The sequence below is a fragment of the Lontra canadensis genome, unplaced genomic scaffold (assembly GCF_010015895.1).
Source record: "Lontra canadensis isolate GAN:19392208 unplaced genomic scaffold, GSC_riverotter_1.0 scaffold57, whole genome shotgun sequence".
In the NCBI taxonomy this organism is placed as follows: Eukaryota; Metazoa; Chordata; class Mammalia; order Carnivora; family Mustelidae; genus Lontra; species Lontra canadensis.
Window position 1 is genome coordinate 1,240,032 of NW_022631051.1, and position 20,497 is coordinate 1,260,528.

At 41.4% G+C, this 20,497-nt stretch overlaps 1 protein-coding gene across 3 annotated transcripts in view; it reads right to left on the minus strand.

The window, feature by feature from the left end:
* DLGAP1 (DLG associated protein 1) overlaps positions 1-17,086 on the minus strand; it is an 866,766-nt gene extending 849,680 nt beyond the window's left edge. The window contains exon 1 of one of the 3 annotated variants that reach the window (XM_032875683.1): positions 16,684-17,086. The gene's annotated coding sequence lies outside the window, so the exon portion shown is untranslated. The remainder of the gene's footprint in view (positions 1-16,683) is intronic. The other 2 variants (XM_032875682.1, XM_032875681.1) reach the window with 2 other exon arrangements.
* Between the last annotated feature and the right edge of the window lie 3,411 nt (positions 17,087-20,497).

Genomic DNA, 20,497 nt, shown 5'->3' on the forward strand with positions numbered 1-20,497 from the left:
GTTAACTGTGTTCTCTAAACTGTGTTCCTTTTGGAAGACCTCATCTGTGTTTGTGCTTCTTTGTCTTTGCGGAATGTTCTCATCTATCCTTTCAAATAGATTACTCAATGGGAAGCAGACAGCTCAAGTTTCTCTTGCAGCCAACAGACCCTTTCCTGGAAAGAAGGGACTGATTTTCCACAGAACAAGCAGATGGTCACACCCCTAGAAGGTCCCAGTGAGATTCACCTCTGTCACACAAAATTTCTCTGACAAGTAGGAAGAAACAAGTAGAGAGCAAATATCAAGCCAAACACAACCTGTTTATGCACTTGGTTCTTGATGCCATTAAAATGCCTGCATCTTGAAAGAACCCACTGAAGCAGGTACTAGCAAAAATCAAGGTAAAACTGAGAGAAGAAAAAAGGATCTATGGAGATTCTTCATCACAACAGACATTATAGGGCAAAGTATTTCTGCCTTTAAACTACAAGGCAATGATTCCAACAGAAGCAATTCTATTTCTATTGTGTTCTCCACATCTGAGCTATATGGAAACAGGAGGAAGAAATTAAAGAAAAATAAGCAGTGTCACTTCAAGAAGTTTCCAAATAACCACCTCTTGGGTCAGCAAGGCCTTGAAGTCAAACCATTTAAAAAAAAAAAAAAAAAAAAAAGAGGAAGGTATAACTTGTAGGCAATTGGAGACATATTTGTGAGATTTAGGAGTTTCATAGGATTATGGCATATTTGATTTCCATTTCACTCTACATTTCTTGGTTGCCAGGCACTGGGTTAGGCACCAGGGGAGTATAGAACCTAGTGCTAACAAAAAACCAAACCAAACCAAAACAAAAAAGAACTTAGTGCTAACAGACCTCAGTTCAATTATCAGCTTTACCCATAGTAGTTTTGTGGTCTAAGAAGATATTCTAGGGGCACCTGGGTGGCTCAGTTGTCTGCCTTCGGCTCAGGTCATGATCCCATGATCCCAGGGTCCTGGGATGGAGCCCCCCATCGGGCTCTCTGCTCTGCGGGAAGCCTGTTTCTCCCTCTCCCACTCCCCTGCTTGTGTTCCTGGCTCGTTTTGTCTCTCTCTGTCAAATAAATAAATAAAATCTTTAAAAAATAAAAAAGAAAATATTCTATAAAACATATCACTTTCCACACAATGCTGGCAGAATGCACTCAGTGCGTTAGTGCATAGCAAGCATTCAGTAAAATAAAGAATCACTATTATTATTATTAGCACTATTATTGCAGGAAGATAAGTTTGTAAGAAACATGCTTTAAGTTATAATTCATAGTCTAGTGGGAGATTAAAAAACACAACTATACTGCAATATGGGAGATACTGTATCTGTGGCATATACACACAACTGTTAAAACAGAAAGGATAAAAGAATGACTCAACGGTGAAGGTAACCATACATCTCTCTTAGAGACTTGTCAAATCGTAGAGCTAGAACATTTCAAGTGAAGGTCTGAATTAAAAAAACAAACAAAAACCTCATTTCCTTCTATACCAGAAATCTATTGAAGAACAGTACTTCAATGATCTCTTTCATCTGATTCAATCTTTTTTATAGCTGTTAATTCTTCTAACATTGTAAATGTAGTATTTATTATGCTTATTGTTTATTGTCTGTTTCCTCCCCCTCAATTGCAAATTCCTCAGTGCCATGCCTCTTTTGTCTGTGTTGTGCAGGACCAAATTCAAAGCACCTAGAAGAGTGCCTAGCATACACTAATTATTCAAAAAATTGTTGTCGACTAAATGAGTAAGTGAATTAATTGGTAATTCCCATCATTCAACAGTGGCCATCTTCAGGATCTGAAACGCATAGGGGAAAAAGTCTGGCAAAAATGACCTACATACAGGGGCACTTAGGTGGCTCAGTGGGGAGCCTGCTTCCTCCTATCTCTCTGCCTGCCTCTCTGCCCACTTGTGATCTCTCTTTGTCAAATAAATAAATAAAATCTTTTTAAAAAAATGACCTATGTACAAAGAAATACAGTTCTACTTATTACTCCTAACCTACTGACATCTAACTTATAAATAACATACATGTCCTGATCTATTCTAGAGTTTTCTTCCTTTATTCAAATTTAAGTAAATAGTTTATATAAATGTAGACAATTAAGAATTATTAGTGTGAACGAGTAAGAACTTTTGGTTCTCTTATGCCCTCCCTGGATTCCAGTCCTGGCTCAATGGAAACCATACCACTGTGAATATTGCCTGAGCTTCATCCAGCCTCTAACCACTAGTAGAAGCAGGAAGTTCCTAATTCTGAGGTAGAAGAAGGAACGTATGGCCCTAGTCAAAATACAGAATTCCTTGTGGCTGGCTCAGTGGGGAGAACATTACTTAAAAGTAAAAATCTTTTAAAAAATTTAGAATTACTTTTTTAATGGATACAGAGTCCTGAATTTTAGATAGATGTGGTATTCATTAGAGTAATACTATTTTTAGAAAATAGGTCAAAAACACTAAAAAAATTTTAAAAATTGTAAAAATACCTTAGAAATTTACATTTAGAAGCCAGCCACCATCAGACAGCACAACTTCTGTGAGGTAATCCTGTTTGGTGTCCAAAAATATTCATCTTATCAGCACATCTTTGGAACACACCTTATCTGTAAATTAGTACTGCCAACATTTAAATTACATTTAATGTGACTTTATCATCTCTCTATGGAGCATACCAAACCATTTCATGTGTGCCAACATTTCTACCCAAAAGGAACTCCTGAAAGAATAAAGACCTGAGAGCAAGTATTTTGTATGATGTTCTGTGAGGTTTTAAACCTAAATCACAAACACAAGAAATATTGTGTTACGTATTGGAGTAAAAAATTATAAAACCCCAATCATGTAGATCTAACTGCCTAGAAACATGTCCTTTAATGAAAAAACAATGGAACTTTCCCACCTAATCGATGAGGAAACTTCTAATCCTGATTTGTACGATTTTCATCTGCTGAGCCCTTTCTTCTTTTTCTTTTTTAAAGATTTTATTTATTTATTTGACAGAGAGAGAGGTCACAAGTAGGCAGAGCAGTAGGCAGAGAGAGAGGGGGAAGCAGGCTGATAAGCAGAGAGCCCGATTTGGGGCTCGATCCCAGGATCCTGAGATCATGACCTGAGCAGAAGGCAGAGGCTTAACCCACTGAGCCACCCAGGCGCCCCTGATGAGCCATTTCTAGGAGAAACTGTGCCAGGGAGGCAGACAATACACCCACAGAGCAGGGAAAGTGGATGCAATCAGAAGACACGTGTGCTCTACCCTTCAATGTACAATGACCTTAGGGCTCCCCAGGACCTTTAGGAGGTGCTCGTCTTTAAGGAGCCAGTGCAACTTCCTCTTTCTGGTTAGCCTTCAGATCTTTTTTTTCCCTTGTCCTAGTAATATGCCTTAGTAAATCATATATTCTGACCAGAGTAGATTAAAATTCACATTTTGAATGTAGCTTTAAAGGCACTGATTTGTTTCACAACTAAATTGTTTCACAATCTCCTTCCTTGGGAAGAAAGGGATGACTGATTTATCAGACAAGGCTGGGCTATAAGGGGTGAGGCTTCTTTCCCTACAGATGCAGCACAGGGAGCATGCAGGCAATAGTGAAAGTTGTATCCTGCAAGACCCCAAGACCAACGTGTGCTCAATAAGTACTAGCTATTACTGAACTTGTTCAGCAAATTGCTGTCACCAGTGTCAGAAAATACAGGAACATGAAATAGGATGTAGAAATTTTCTATAGGAGAAGAAATATTTCATGAGTAGACAAGTATTTTTTAAATTCTTGATGCTACTTTGATGTAAAAGAAATGACTGGCAGATTAGTTCTTACAGATAAAATATATTGTTTTTGTTTGTTTGTTTTTTAGGATTTTATTTATTGAGGTACCTGGGTGGCTCAGTCGATTAAGCAGCTGCCTTCAGCTCAGGTAATGATCCCAGGGTCCTGGGATTGAGCCCCACTCGGGTTCCCTGCTCAGCGGAGAGTCTGCTTCTCCCTCTCCCTCTGTCTGCCACTCTGCCTACTTGTGCTCTCTCTTTGTCAAATAAATAAATAAAATTTTTTTAAAGATTTTATTTATTTATTTGAGAGAAAGAGAGAGATCATCAGAGAAAGCAGGAGTGGGGCAGAGCAGGGGGGGAGGGAGAACCAGGCTCCTCGCTGAGCAGGCAGCCGGTGTGGGGCTCAATCCCATGACCCAGGGATCATGACCTGAGCCAAAGGCAGATTCTTAACCAGCTGAGCCACCCAGGCACCCCTGGATAAAATATGGTGTTAATAACAGCATTTAATAGTTGACCACCATTGAATTACTTCACATAGGTTGGCTCATTTAATCCTTTCAAAAACTGTTATGAAAATATAATTATCCTCATTTCTCAGATGAGAAAAGCAGGCTCAGAAAAATTAAGTAACTTGACAAAGTCATCTATCTAGTTAGATGACTCAGGATAGTAGAATCAAGATGGGCATTGGCGAATGTTCATAGCAGCAATGGCAACAGTCGCCAAACTGTGGAAAGAACCAAGATGCCCTTCAATGGACGAATGGATAAAGAAGATATGGTCCATATATACAATGGAGTATTATGCCACCATCAGAAAGGATGAATACTCAGCTTTTGTAACAACATAGACTGGACTGGAGGAGATTATGCTGAGTGAAATAAGTCAAGCAGAGAGAGTCAAGTATCATATGGTTTCACTTACTTGTGGAGCATAAGGAATAAAACAGAGGACATTGCAAGATGGATAGAAGTAAGCTGGGGGAAATTGGAGGGGGAGACAAACCATGAGAGACTGTGGACTCTGAGAAACAAACTGAGGGGTTTGGAGGGGTGGGGGTGGGGGATTGGGTGAGCCTGGTGGTGGGTATTAGGGAGGGCACATATCGCATGGAGCACTGGGTGTGGTGCATAAACAAAGAATGCTGGAACACTGAAAAGAAATAAAATAAAATAAAATAGAAAAAAAAATTGGAGTTGGGGGAACATCCTTTGTATATTCTGTGTTCTGTAACACAGAAACAGCTGTTAGCACCATGAATGTACTGATCACCTGCCAGCAGTTAACTCCCTAGTCAATACCTCAAATTTTGTCATTTTCTAAAACTTGGTTTTAATATTTTCCAAGTTGCTGATGAGACATGTCCAATATTTTCTCAAAAGTTAATATAAACAAAATAGAGTTCAATTTATTTACTAGGAATTAGCTCCCTATCCCAAATTCTTGTGTGTTCCAGCACTGTCACTAATCCCAATGTCCCATTCCAAATCCCCACTCAGCCAATGTCATCTCCAGTAACTAATTACCAATCATCAGGAAAGCAACTGTGACCCTTTGAAAACCCACTCTTCTGGCTCTTGTGCTTAGTCCCTGGAGAAAGAGAGCAGTACCTAAGCCAATGAATCCCTTAAAGGAGCTTAAAATCTAGGAGTAGTCACATAAAAGGTTTAAAATGTAAATCATAGAGTAAATGAACCAGAAAAATTCAACTAGAATTCAGAAAAGAGTTTACTCTGGCCTAGAGTATTCATAAGATACTTCCTATGAGATGAGATTTGATCAGCCTCCCAGGATAGAGAGGGCTCTGAAATAGTCATTTTAAAAGAAATTCCTGCTTGTGGTAAAGCATTCAAACTATCTAGAAGGACATGAAAAGGACTTACATAACTCAAAACCAACAAAACCAAATACTCTGATTTAAAAATGGGCAGAAGGCACCAATAGACATTTCTCCGAAGACATGCAGATGGCCAACAGACACCTGAAAATATGCTCAACATCACTGACCATCAGAGAAATGCAAATCATAAAACCACAGTGAGAAATCACCTCACAAGGGCCAGAATGGCTAATATCAAGAAGACAACACTTGACAAGAATGTGGAGAAAAAGGAGCCCCTATGCACTGTTGCAGGGGGGGGGAACACAAACTGGTGCAGCCACTGTGGAAGACAGTACGGAGGTTCCCTAAAAACTTAAAAATAGGGGGCACCTGGGTGGCGCAGTCGTTAAGCTTCTGCCTTCAGCTCAGATCATGATCCTGGGGTCCTGGGATCGAGCCCCATATCAGGCTCCCTACTTAGCAGGGAGCCTGCTTCTCCCTCCTCCACTCCCCCAGTATGTGTTCCCTCTCTCAGTATGTCTCCCTCTGTTAAATAAATAAATAAATAAAATCTTAAAAAAAAAAACAAAAACAACTTAAAAATAGAATTACCTTATGATCCAACAATTACACTTCTAGGTATTACCCAAAGAATACAAAAACACTAATTTAAAAGATATATGCAGCCCCATGTTTATTGCAGTACTATTTACAATGGCCAAGAAATGGAAGCAGCCAATTGTCCATCCATAGATGAATGGATAAGGAAGCAGTGTATATACACAGTGAAATATCAGTCGGCCATAAAAAATGATGAGATCTTGTGGTTTGCAACAACATGGATGGATTCAGAGGGTATAACGCTAAGTGAAATAAGTCAGTCAGAGAAAGACAAATATCATATGGTTTCACCCATACATGGAATTTAAGAAACAAAACAAAGAAAAAGAGACTCCAAAAAAAATCAGACTCTAAAATACAGAACACAAACTGGAGGTTGCCAGAAGGAAGGTACACAGAGGGTTAGGTGAAATAGGTGATGAGGATTGAGTGCACTTATTGTGATAGCAATGAGTATGTACAGAATTGTGGAATCACTATATTTTGTACCCCTAAAATTAATATAACACTGTATGCTAATTATATTGGAATTCAAAATAAAGTCATCTTTTCACCCAGAGACATCATAAAAATTAAAAGACAAGCCACCGGTTGGGAAAAGATCATTGAAATGCATATTACAGAAAAAACTCTGGTATTCAGAATATATAAGTAACTCCTACAAATCAATAACTTTGGGGTGCCTGGGTGGGTCAGTTGTTAGGCATCTGCCTTCGGCTCAGGTCATGATCCCAGGGTCCTGGGATCAAGGCCCGTATCGGGCTCTCTGCTCCGCAGGAAGCCTGCTTCTCCCTTGCCCACTCGCCCTGCTTATGTTCCCTCTCTTGCTGTGTCTTTCTCTGTCAAATAAGTAAGTAAAATCTTTTATAAAAAAATTTTTTTTGAAAAATCAATAACTTTTTTTAAAGCTGTGGGAGAGTGGACAACACATATGAATAAGCATTCCAAAGAGACCTGGAAGTTAATTAAGAGAGGAAAAGAATAATCAACATTACCAGCAGTCAGTCAGGGAACAACACATTTAAACTAAAAAAGCTATCATGTTGTATTCATAAGACTGGCAAAAAATAAAATGTATCACCAAGTATTGGCAAAGATATGGAAAAAAAAGTGGGGCTCCCCTAGATTGCTGGTGGGAGTATAAAGAGGTAATATGCTGTTTTGGTAACTTGGTATTATCGGCTACATGTAAAGGTACAAATCCCGCTCTCCTGTAATTCCACTCCTAAGGAAGAAATATGCATATAAATGTTCATAGCAGCCTTGTTGGAAAATACCCTGACTGTCCAACAGCAGATGACTGGTACATTAATCATGATATATTATGCAATGGAATACCATATTGCAGTAGAAATGACTAAAAAGGATCTACATATATCAACAGAATACTAATCAATTAAAGTAAGGTGAAAAAGACTACAGAGCATGTTACTATTTAAATAGTTAAAAAAAAGAGCAAAATTAGACTATATTGCTTAAGCACACATAAATACATAGCAAAGCATAACGAAATGCATGGGAATATAAACAGAGAATTCAGTACAGGCACTCCACTTTATTGCATTTTTTAACAATGTCTGTGGCAACCTTGCACTGAGCAAGACTATCGGCAGCATTTTTCCAACAGCATTTGTTCACTTCATGTCTCTCTATCACATTTTGGTAATTCTCGCCATATTTCAAACTCTTCATTATTATTATTACTATATCTATAATGGTGACCTGTGATCAGTGAGCTCTGCTGTTACTCTGTAATTGTTTTGGGGCACCAGGACCATACACATAAAAGATGGCAAACTTAATCTGTAAATGTTATATGCATTTTGACTGCTCGGCTGACCAGCCATTCCCTGTCTTTCTCTCTCTCTCTCCTCCAGCCTCCCTATTCCCTGAGACCAAAAAAAAAAAAAAAATGAAATTAGGAAAGTTAATAACCTAACAATGACCTCTAAGCCTTCCAGTGAAAGGAAGAGTCCATCAGTGTGGTGAACTTCATCAACTACCTTCCTCTTATTTTTTTTAAAAGATTTTATATATTTATTTGACAGAGATCACAAGTAGGCAGAGGCAGGCAGAGAGAGAGGAGGAAGCAGGCTCTCTGCCGAGCAGAGAGCCCGATGCGGAGCCTGATCCCAGGATTCTAAGATCATGACCTGAGCCAAAGGCAGAGGCTTTAACCCATTGAGCCACCCAGGCACCCCATCAAGTACCTTCTTTTAAGAAACTACCACAGGGCACTTGGGTGGCTCAGTCAGTTAAGTGTCTGTGGTCAGCTCAGGTCAGGATTCTGGAAATGAGTCCTGCAATGGGCTCCTTGCTCAGCAGGGAGTCTGAGTCTCCCTCTACCCCTTCCCCGTGCTCGTGATTTCTCACATACTCACTCTCTCTCTCTCTCTCAAATAAATAAATGAAATATTTTTAAAAAGTGTAAAATGAAAATAAATATATAAGAAAAAAAAAAAAGAAATTGACACAGCTACCCAACCTTCAGCAACCACCGCCTTGATTGATTACTCAGCAGCCACAAGGAGGCAAGAACCTCCCTCAGCAAAAAGATGACAACTTGCTGGAAGCTCAGAGAATGGCTAGTATATTGTAGCAATAAAGTATTTTTTCATTAAGGCTTATACACATACATTTATTTTAGAAATAATTCTATTACACTCTTAATAGAATACAATATAGTGTAAACATAACTTAAATGCACTGGGAAATCAAAACATTCCTTCAACTCACTTTATTGCAATGAACTTGGACTATCTCTGAGGTCTGCCTCTAGAGAGGGTACCATGAGGGGAGATATGCTTGGAAAAAGAGTACTATGGGAGTATTAACAGTATGTGTAATGACTTATTTCATAATCTGAAGAGTGGATACACAGGCATTTGTTTTAATATTTAATGTTTCGGTGTTACTGAAATAGTTCACAATAATTTTTAATTAATAATAAAGAGTTAAAAAATAGTTTGTGACACAGGTCTAAGTAAAAGAGAAAGGAAGGAGTCAAATATTACTTGAAAAATTTTCCAAAATATTTGTCTTCTTTCTCCCCAACTTTTTACTTCCTTAGACCTGGTTCTCATCATTTATGCCTCAATTAATGAAAAGCCCCTAATGCTTCTCTCTGTTCCAATCTGGTGGTAGACAGATCCACTTCCATCAGCTGAAGAGACCACTTCTCCGTATCACTGTCTATTCAAAATCCTTCAACGTTCCTATCAACGCTAAGACATTCTCCGCTCTTCTCAATCAAATTCATCTCCAGGTCTAAGGAAAATGCACTAGAGGAACCAGAGCTGATGACTATCTCCTTGAACCAGGAATATGCCAAGCCGATTTGATTTGTGTTTCCATGTCTTTGTAAATGTTCTGCCTTGTTGCTTCTTCCATTTAACTCCTACCCATCCGAGAAGACCAGCCTAAGACCTTCTTCCTCTCTAGGGAAGGTTCCACAATGATCCTATTTTTTGTTGAGCTCTGCCACTCCATAAAAGCCCAGGGTAAGTATGACAGGTCCCAGATACTTGAGCCCTTACGTTTATTCTGTAACATGTTCTTACTAATTATTTTCTACATTTTAATCTTATCCTTTGGATTAGATTTTAAGCCACCCAAGGATCTGAACAATGTTTGCATTTCTGTATTCTCCACGCTAATGAGTACACAGGAGATAACAATTTTGTTTGCTTGTTTGCTCATCCTTGGGGGTGACATCCTTGCCAATATCTACATCAATTATCTACGTTCCTTAGGATTCTTACCATCAAAGCAAGATATTTTAAATTACCAATAAAAGAAAAGCAAATCTAGATAAATTATTACACATCAGAGTTTATAATAACATGAGCAATGTCCATGTTGAGTCTTACTTTCCCTCACTGAAGGCTGAATAGTGGATCCAGCAACTAAAGCAAGGTGCCAAGTGGCAGGTTAAGCTCACGTCACTGCACCATTCGAGTATCTCAGAAGCACAGAGCGGGATAGAATATATACATGCCTGTCCAGAAACTAATACAAAAAAAAAAATCACGGAACTTCTTAGAAGGCTGTGATTCCATATAATTTTAAATGGCAGATTCCAACATGGCTTATGAGTGAGAGCCATCCCACGTAGGTTCTAAGTACTTATAACAGAAATCAGCCTCAAGCAACAAAGTCAGTTGTATCCACTTCTCTCCATCCCTGGTGAGTTGCCTCTTATCTTTGTGAGCTGATTCAATCTTTCACTGTCCTTTGAACATTTGTATCCCTTCCATATGCGAGTCCTATACTAGCCATTATCTCTGAGCTTATGGTCTCACAGAAGTAGGCACAGAAACAGAAAATGAAATACAAAACTAAGAAATAAATATGTATCAGATTCCATGGAACCGTAGGAAGGAGAGCTCAATCCTTTGGGCTGGAGAGTAAGAAAGGAGCCAGTGCTAAACCTGGGGAGTGGGACACTCCATGCACCATAAACAGGCAGGTCGACTGATTTATTCACATGCTTCTTTTGAGTAAAAAAGAGGAGGAAGAGGAAGGGACAGTAGGCTTTTCTGTTTGTTTTTATTCCATTTTTAAAATTATTTCAGAATTTTCCTCTGATTTTCCAGCGGACTGCAGTTTCCCTAGTTGGGAAATGTAGCGAAAACTATCCCCTCACACGTTGGCCACCCTGAGATCAGCCCTGTGTTTCCCAAGTATTATTGGAGTAGAGAATACAGAATTTAAGATTGCAAGGAGCAGGGGCACCTGGGTGGCTCAGTGGGTTAAAGTCTCTGCCTTCGGCTTAGGTCATGATCCCAGGGTCCTGGGATTGAGTCCCGCATCCGGCTCTCTGCTCAGCAGGGAGCCTGCTTCCTCCTCTCTCTCTGCCTACCTGTGGTCTCTATGTGTCAAATAAATAAAAATCTTAGAAAAAAAAAAAAAGATTGCAATGAGCAGGGGAGATGGGCTATAAAAGCCACAGCATACTGTCCTCAGAGTTAAGGTCCTTACAGTTTGAATACAGATTTGCATTCACTCATTTGTCTATTAACTCATTCACTTAACCGTTTACTGACCACTTACTAAGTGCCTGGGGCCGTGCTCAGCATTGCTGATATCTGGTCAACAGGCTATATTTAGTTCTTGATCTCATGGAATGCGCAGTGCAGTGGGGAAGACAGCTGATAGGATAATCACAAAAGTCAAAAAAGCATTGTTATTTACTGTGAAAAGCCCATGAAAAAAGTATAAAGCACTGAAACTGCATTCAACTGGCGAGCCTCACTGATTAAATTACTTTTGAGCTGAGGTCTAGGGAAGAGGAAATAATGTAAGAAACAGTGTTGCAGGGAAAGCCGGGAAAGACATCTTATCCTGCTTCACAGAAGCTGTAGAATCAGGTGAGTCTCCTCTAAATTGCCTAGGCAAAATTCACACAATCAACTACCGAAAGTGTCTACTGCTTCAAGGTCCTGTCCCCACTCCCACCCCTCCCACCCCTCCCACCCCACTCACCCTGAGGCTCTAATGGGGGAAAAAAAAAGGCATCCTTGTTTGAAACAATGAAATTGTTCCTTAGCCTTCTGGGTTAATGCCAGGTAGCCTGGGAAAGGAGCTTCAGAGGGAGTGACTCTACTTTGCCTTTTTACTAGAGTAGTAGGATGAATCATATCACCGAATGGTTGTTTGCAAAGTCTGAGACAAGATCAAAATGCCATTTGTCTCTGAAACTGCAGCATGTGTTTTGTAAAGAAATCTCAGTGATATCTAGCAGGGAAAGTTCTAGTCCAGAAATAGACCACACTCTGAGTTTCCACTGAAACTGAAACCAAGAGAGGGTCTCCAGAGAAAGAGTATGATCTTGAGGTCAGAGTATCCTATTATATACTAATGAATGTTCTCCAGTAGTAGAATTAAAAGGGAAGTTACTCTAGCAGAAGTTTTCAAATTAGCCAAAACCATGTCACGGAGTAAAGCGGCAGGGCTGGAAACATGCCCAGAGAGAGAGACCTCCCCACAGGCCGCCTGAGGGAGCCATTTCAATGCCTCTGAGCCCTCCCCATGCAGCCAGGGACACACGAGCTAGGGCGATAACCCGTCCTACCACAAACCTGCCTCTCCTAATTGCTTAGCCAGGGCTTCACCAAGCCCCCACTCTCTTGAACACTAAGAAAATCTGGCTGGATTGGACAGCTAACACACTGCCAAACCACATTCTTCATGGCTTGCTTTTGTGTTGCTGCTTACAAATCTCACAAAATGTTGAGAGATCTAGGAATTGTCAATGACAACAGGTGAGCAAACGATGATAAGTAAATATAAAAACGAACAGTTGAGTTTTGGGCAAATTCCAGGAGGAAAGTGGGTTTGCATCTTCACGGCAGATCCAAAGCACTGCTATCTCATTCACAACAACCCCAAGTAGGGCAATCATATCCCAGTTTTACTGGTTCTCAGCTACCCAAGAAAAGATTCAGGAATCTGGGCCAAAGATCTACAGCTGTATGTCCAGAGGGCTTCCTGTGTATGAGTTGGTCTTCTGAAGTGGGATCCACTTACCTTGCAATCCTTAACTCTTACAGGAGGGAGAAAACAATACACACCAACCTTCAAGCCAATAAATAAAATAACACTGGCTTCTCACCTGTACACCACTTGTCTAGTTCCTGACATTTATTAGAATGAAGAAGGTAAAAATGGTGGGTCAACACATTGCACACGCAATACCAACTTCTGGGGGTGGTGTGTGTAGCAAATATGCATAAATGGCTTAATGCTTTATGTATTAATGGGATATTTGTTATTATTTTGCATAAACCAAATATGTGTTAAAAGAAAACCAACTGGTACGTGGTATCTCATACAATGAATTATCAGTGGATGTTTAATAAATTAAAGTACATGCCTTAAGACTAGTTCTAAATCCTGCTTGGTGGTAGAAGGAACAGCAGCTCTAGCAATTTCTGATACACCACACATCCACAGAAAGTCACCTTTATTAGGCAGTAACAGGAATCAGGCTACAAATTCGCCATGATTTTAAAAGGGTGTGTAGGGGGGAGAAAGTAATTTGGGGGCCAGTGAAAAGATTCTTCTCTTTGAAAATGGAGAATTATAAGCCCTTAGGATCTTCTGGAAGTAAAAGCATAAGACACAGGGTGCTTTTGAAGTTCCAAGCGTCTCAGCAGCACGAAAATTTTTGGAATGCTAGAAAAGGGCCTTCTTATGATTGTATTTCTTTAAAATGAAAATCTGTTAAGAAAACAACATCCTACAGAGGTAAGGCAAAGATTGTAAATGTGAGAGGTGAGGGGTGGAGCAAAGTGTGAGATTTTTGAAAAGTCCTTGGAGTCTTTCTGCTTTAATGGTGCTGCTCCTCTACCAGCTAGAAATAATTACCAAAGAAAAAGAGAAAAGAAACAAAAGAATTTACAACTACATTGTTTCCTGAAATTAAGCAAAGAGAGGCAAGTGCGGTTTCTATAGAGATGCAATCTTCATAAAAATTTTCCAGTTCAGTGCTTCCTGAATGGAACAGAAAACTTTTGCAGGGAGCACAGTGGATCTGATAAAGGGCAGAGCAACTTCTGGGAAGGATGAAGAAGACACCAGAAGAGGAACTGGATTCCAGTATATAAACTTCACTATAAAAACATACATTTAGATAGCATTTTACTACTCTTTCCCAATTCAGAATACTATATGAAATCAAAATTAGAATGCTGAATTTTTTTGTTTCTAGAAGTTTCTATACAAATGTGGTATTTGCCACAATTAAGTTGTAGCTGAAACTAATACTATGCTACATATCTCTAAATGAGGAGTTAGTAAAAATTCAGTTCCAGTTCCCTTCCAGTTTTAATTTTAGATTTAAAAAATAATAATGAATCTAGATGGCTATATGGAACAAAGGCACAGACATCTAAGAGTTAAATCAAAGTGTGTGCAATTTATATTTTCAAGTTTAATTCAATAGGACACTTAAGCTTAGAAAGATTTAGAAAGCAGACCACTTCGTTTTAGGCTATTTCTCTATATGGGCTCCACAGTATTTTAAGAAGGTCTTGCTTTCAATTATTACTGATACATTTCATCAAGGTTTTAGTCCTGGCAGAAAAAAAATTATGGTGAAGGAGAAATTAAAGATACTAACCCATGAAAATTCCCCACAGGGAAAACTCACGCACATATTATCTCTCAAAAGCACAACTGCTCCAGTGTTATTTGAAGAGTCTTGTCAGAAAATTCCTTCACAACTTTTTAAGCAATCTCTTAATCAGTTGAGTTTCCAATGTTGCATATAATATTTGAGATATTTTATTTGGCAAACTAATCTCTGAATAGGAACCTTGATAGAAACAGAGAAACAGAGATAGGTCTAGCTTTTTTTAATATCCTATATTTGCAAATGGCTCAAGTCTTTTCTCATTCAAGCAACATTTTCTCTTAAGTGAGTGTTGTTTTTCTGGTTTTTGGTGTTTTTTTTTTTTTTCTTCAAAAGCAGTTATGGAATTTAAGACCTGAAACTTGTAATATTTCAAAGCAATGACTTCCCCTGCTGCAACTTTAACCTGAAGTGATAAATCCAAAGGAAATTAATAACATAGCTACTGACATAAGATTTCTGAATTTTTTACTTCCTATTTATGCCAGAATATAGATTTTTCTGAACTGAGTAATTTTTATGACCTGAATGGACATTTAAATTTCACATATTTTGCATAAATACATATTCAATGTGTTTTTGTGCCTTTGAATTTCCTTTGTAAAAATTTAAGCAAAGAAAAACTTTATCCTTTTCACATTACAGAAATTGGGATACTTATAACATTTCTTGCCTCCATGTCATTTCCGTCGAAGTTGGAAGAACGACTATTGCTATATATGCAAAATTACATTGGCCAATAGAAAGTTGCTTCCTGAAACTGAAATTCTGCTATAAATAACAGTCAAAAGGCAGTTAGCTTCTTCCTGGTAAAAATAATTTGCAAGATGTTTCTGAGTTCCGTCCTAAAATCGGTTTCCTAGTTCTAAACATTCTTCATCCCGGTGTCTGACTACAACTCAGATTGATCCATCACCACTTTACAGAGCCATTCATGAAGACTATAAAAAGATAAAGATGTTTTTAATTGTTACTTTTATTATATGTCGTTCATTCTTGTAATTCCATAACTTTACAGGTTATGACAAGGGAGACAGGAAGCATCGATCTCTCACGAACTCAAGCCAGGCTCCGTGTGTCAGAAGTGTAAATGCAGTCTTGCCTGAGTCCATAAAAGAAATCACATCTACGCACCCGCGTCCCTGTCCCTGTACCGGCCCTCTGGCCACTTCAAACCCCTCCCCTCCGCACGACCCCCGGTTTTCAAATAGAAAATTCCGCAACGCCACTGGCCGAGAGGAAGGCGAGCCCGGGAGCCGCGGGCGGGAGCCGCGCTCGGGCACAGGCACTCAGTGTCTCCGGCGCGGGTCGCCCCTTCCCACGGCCTCCCGGGGGCCATCGGGTGAAGCCGGGACAGCTCGCCTTCCTCGAAGAGCTCAGCAGCCGGAGTCCTGAATGCAGGGTCTTCATCTCCACGCGGCCCTCCGAAGGTCCCTCCCGCAGCTGCAGCCGCCCCTCAATGAAAGTGCAATTTGTTATCTCTCCCAGCCCCGAGGAGAAGTCCCCGTTTGGTCTCGGCTCCAGACCCGCTCATTCAATTCGCTGAATACCGCGTCTCAAGGTTGGCCACGCGATTCGCCAGGAATTGGCCCCCGCCGCGGGCGGGGGGCGACTCTACAGTGACCTCCCCCTTGAATCCGGTCTTCTGTGTGTGTCTCTCTTTCTGTATCTCGGTCTCCCCCTGCGTGCTTCTGTCTCTTTGTGTCTCTCGTTCTCTTTCTCTCTTACGCGCGCGCGCGCACTCACATACACACACACACACACACACACACACACACACACACGGGAGAAGGCTCTCTCCACAACCAAAATGTCACCTAAAAAGCAAGTGCAACAACTTGCTTTGCAAACGACCCAGAAGCCTGTCGAGAACTCCCCTGCAGGGAGCAGTCCCCTCCTCCCCTACAAGGTGTACCAGGGGTTGGGGGCAGGGGAGATGTGAATTTGGCCGGTGGAGATGATGGGAACTAGTGTTCTTCTCCCCTCCCCCTTCCAGGACCCTGTCGCAATTAGAAATCTTTCCCTTCCCAGGGCCCCAATGGGGAGCTGCCAGGACCGCAAGCCCCGAGAGGGGCGCGCTGGCCCCCGTGTGCCCAGGGTCCCCAGGGGATCCGGGAGTGCGCCGCAGGCGGCGGATGGCGAAGGAGAAGGTGCCGGGGAACCCAGCCCATCGTCCCTCCGCGGGCGAGAGGAGCGGCGACCGAGCGACGGGCAAGAGACACCCAGCGCTCCGGGATCGCGGTGGTGGCGGCGGCCCGGGCTTCGATTGCCGCCGCCGAGAGCGCACGCCCCAGCCCCGCAGCGCAGCCCGGCGTTACCTTGCCGCTGCCCGCAGTCCGGCCCTGGATCCCTGCGTCCGTCCGTCGGTCCCGCGAGCCTCGGGGGGAGGACGAAAAGGGGTGTCCCCGCGGCCGGGACAGGGTCTCAACAAGGTGATGGGAAGGACTCGAGAGAGGGGCCGAGGCGGCCGCGGCCGCTCCCGCCGATGATGCTGCCGACTCTCCGAGACTGGAGGTGTCGGAAAGGCCGTGTCCTCGGGATTGCGGCGCCCAGAGCGCAGCGCTCGCCTCTGGCGCGGAGGCTGAGCGCCGGGACGCGGCGAGCTGGGGCGGCGAGGCTGGGCTGGTCACCCGCCCCTGGGTGCATGTTAATACGGTGGGGAGGAGGAGTCCCGCGCTTCCTCCGCCCAACCACCGGAGCCGGCGGGCGGGCGGCGGCCGCGGCCGGGAGCCAGCCTCTCCCACCCGCCCCAGCTACTACGGCGCGGCCACTAGCCCTGGCCCCAGCCCAGGCACGTGCGCCGAGGCCGCGGGGAGGCGCCCGGCGTCTCCTGGAGCTTGCTCTTGGCCTGCGGGTTCTGCCAGTTCAGGCTTCCGGTGGCAAGTGCACTCACACGCACTCAACCTGGACCGAGGGGAAAGCCTCGCATCCCTGGGATGGGCTCGAAAGGCGGCCACCCATTAGTGGGCGTGCCCCATCCGTTCCCTGGTGCAGCGTCTCCGGAGAAATGAACCTTGCCGTTTATCTTGCCAGCCGTTGTCCTAACCTTGTCTTTTTAAGAGAGGGAATCAGAACTCATCTAACAATTATTATCACAGGAGATCAAGTTGGCGGACAGAGGGTTTGCTCTCCTCTCTTCTCCATCCTCGGGGTCCCTACTATAATTTTTGAAGTAATTGCCAGGGAAGACACGGGGTAGTGGAAAGAGGCTAGACTCACGAGAACCGACGTGCAAAGCCCATGCCATTACTTTCAAACATTTATTCCTCGGAACCTCAGTTTCCCCATCTGTACAAAGATGGCTCTTGGGTGGCTGTGTGGATTAAATTGCACAATATTAATTCCATTGGTTTCTCTTGGCACTGACGTAACGGTAATCACAAAAACGAATCCCTTTTTTCCCCCCATACGGCCTCTGACCTCAGTAAACTCCCCACTAACCGCGCCCCCCATGTATCTTTGGAAGCCAGAGGGTTCACACAGGCGGACCCCACCTCTAACGTGCTCTGAAAATAGGAAGAATCCACGTGGCTTCAAAGTAAGAATAGAGATAGTGTGAATAGGTGAATTGAGATGTGGATCAAAGAGGAAAAAAGTCAATTATTTATTGAGCTCCTGATCTACCCACTTAACTACTAATGTTCTGGATAATAGTTAAAATAATCTAGTTAAAATAATTGTAGTTAATCACTGTCTTCCTGTTTTTCTCTACAAAAAAAAAAAAAAAAAAGGCGTCTTCATGGAGAATATCCTTTGTTCTACAGCTCCCAGAGAGAACATTATGTCAAAGACTATATAATCTTCTTTAAGTAATTTTACCCATAAAGTTATAGCATAAGATTTAGCATCTGCTTTGTGTGATATCTAATTATAAATATTAATAGAATATCCTTTTTAAAGAAACACTCCTAAAAATGCAGAGAAGTGAAAAACGGTTTCCATAAAAAATATGACTCAGATAAATATTCTCTTTTCCGCAATTTCACTTGAGTGATTTTCCATTAAAGAAAAAAATCTTTAAACCACAAAACATCCAAAGAAATGGAGGTAAATCCTCAGCATTGTAGTACCATGATCACCAATGTTTTAACAAAGCTTTAAAAGATACTCCCCAGCCATTCAAGAATGGTTATATAGAGGCGCTTAACACTTCAACTAAGATTCCATGAAAAGGCAAAGTAAAAAAAATAGCTTTCCTGATCTGGAAAAAGCAACTATGCTGCCTTTCCAGATCTGTAAATATGTTTAATCTATAGAATTTTAATGAGGTCACATAAATAGTAATTCCTTAACTCAGACTATGTGACATTAGCGAGTAAAATTACCTGAAGCGGAAAATCAATTTTCTTACAAAATTCTTATGGTAGATTGAACCCAGCAACGATAATATCTATGTACCAATACAATTACTAGGATTTTCTAACCATAAGCAACAGAACCAAATTTGGCTAACTTAGGAGAAAGTAATTCATTGGAAAGATACTAGAAGTTTCCAGAATGGAGGGGAGGGCTGGAAAGCAGTCTGAGAATGAGGCAGGATTTAAGGCAATACAGGAGGTCTAGGAGGTCTGAAAGACAGAAGCCGTCTGGTTTGGTGCGACAAGGGCAACATGAGTAAATGCCAACTTTTTTTTCTGACCTCAACGTTACTTGATCAAGATTCAAGTCACAGGGTAGAGCAATTGACAGGCCAAACTTCAGTCAGGCAGTAACTCCCTGGCTGTACCAGGAGATGGAGAGAAAACATTTGATTCTTTGACTTCCAGAATGGAAGGCAGGTACCTGGATTTATCACCCTTCCATAAGGACACATGACTGGCAAGTGTAAAACAAGTTCAGGGAGCTATAAGAAAGAAAATTTTATGCTGAGATTCCCCCCCCCCAAAAAAAAGGGAAGGGAGGGAGGGAGGAAAGAAAGAAAAATGTCCATTATATTGACAGGCTACAAAATTCATGTAATTTTTAGAATTACTTTGAAATAAACAGTGATATTGTGCAAGTAAAACAGATAGCAATTATTTTGTAGTTATTGTACATATGTTTCTTTTTAATTAAGGAATGCTACTTAAATATATGTATGACTAGTTACCCTTTTTATATTTATAGTGCCTTTAAATACTACTGCAGTCCAGGGCTAGCGACTGTGTTCATTTCTAATCATAGGCAGTGTGGTAGCTAAATAGAAGCCCTGGAGAGATGCCCACATCCTAACCTCTGGAACCAGAAATTTTATCCTACATGACAATTTGCAGGTGTGATTATGTTAAGGATCTGGAGATGGAAAGGTCATCCTCTATTACCCTGAAGGGCCAGATGTAATCACAAGGGCCCTTACGAGAGGGAAACAAGAAAGTCAAAGACAGAAGAAAAAGATGGGATGATGGAAGCAGAGGTGGTTGACTGCTGTGCTTGGAAGATGGAGGAAGGATGCCATGAGCAACGAAATATATAGTCTCTAGAAGCTAGAAAAGGTAAAGCAATGATTCTCACCTAGAGCCTTCTGAAAGAATGCCAGTCTGCTAACATCTTGATTTTTAGTCGAGTTAAACTGATTTCAGACTTCTGATCTCTACAACTGTAAAATAATAAATGCATGTTGCTTTTAGTCACCAACTTTCTAGTAATTAGTAACAGAAGCAGCCACAGAAAACTAATACAGATAGCATCCTCCCCGATGGTAGATGGTAGCAGGCAGCATGAGAGCCATGGCTATAGAAGAAACACAGAAAGGTATAGTTACTTTTGGAATAGGTAACTTAAAGGAGGCCAAGTCAGTAATATGCTGGTAAGAACAGAACGGTAGAAATCATGGACAGATAAGTTCCTATTCAGAAGTTTCCATGCCTTTGGCTAAATCAAAATGGGTGCATTCCTCCTAGACCACAACATGGTCAAACAGGTAAAAGTCCATTAAAATGAAGTAGAGTTGTTAAAGAAAAAAGAACTGGATGGGAAACTGAATGGTTAAGTTTGAAAGACATGGAAGTTTCTTCTGCAATAATAAAGCATTCTCACTCATCTGCATGGTTTTAAGTAGCGTTTAAATGGTGATCTCAGATCTGTATCTTCAGCCTTGACCTCTCGGCTAAGTTTCATATTTGTGAATGTTTCATATTTGTGAATCTAAAGACA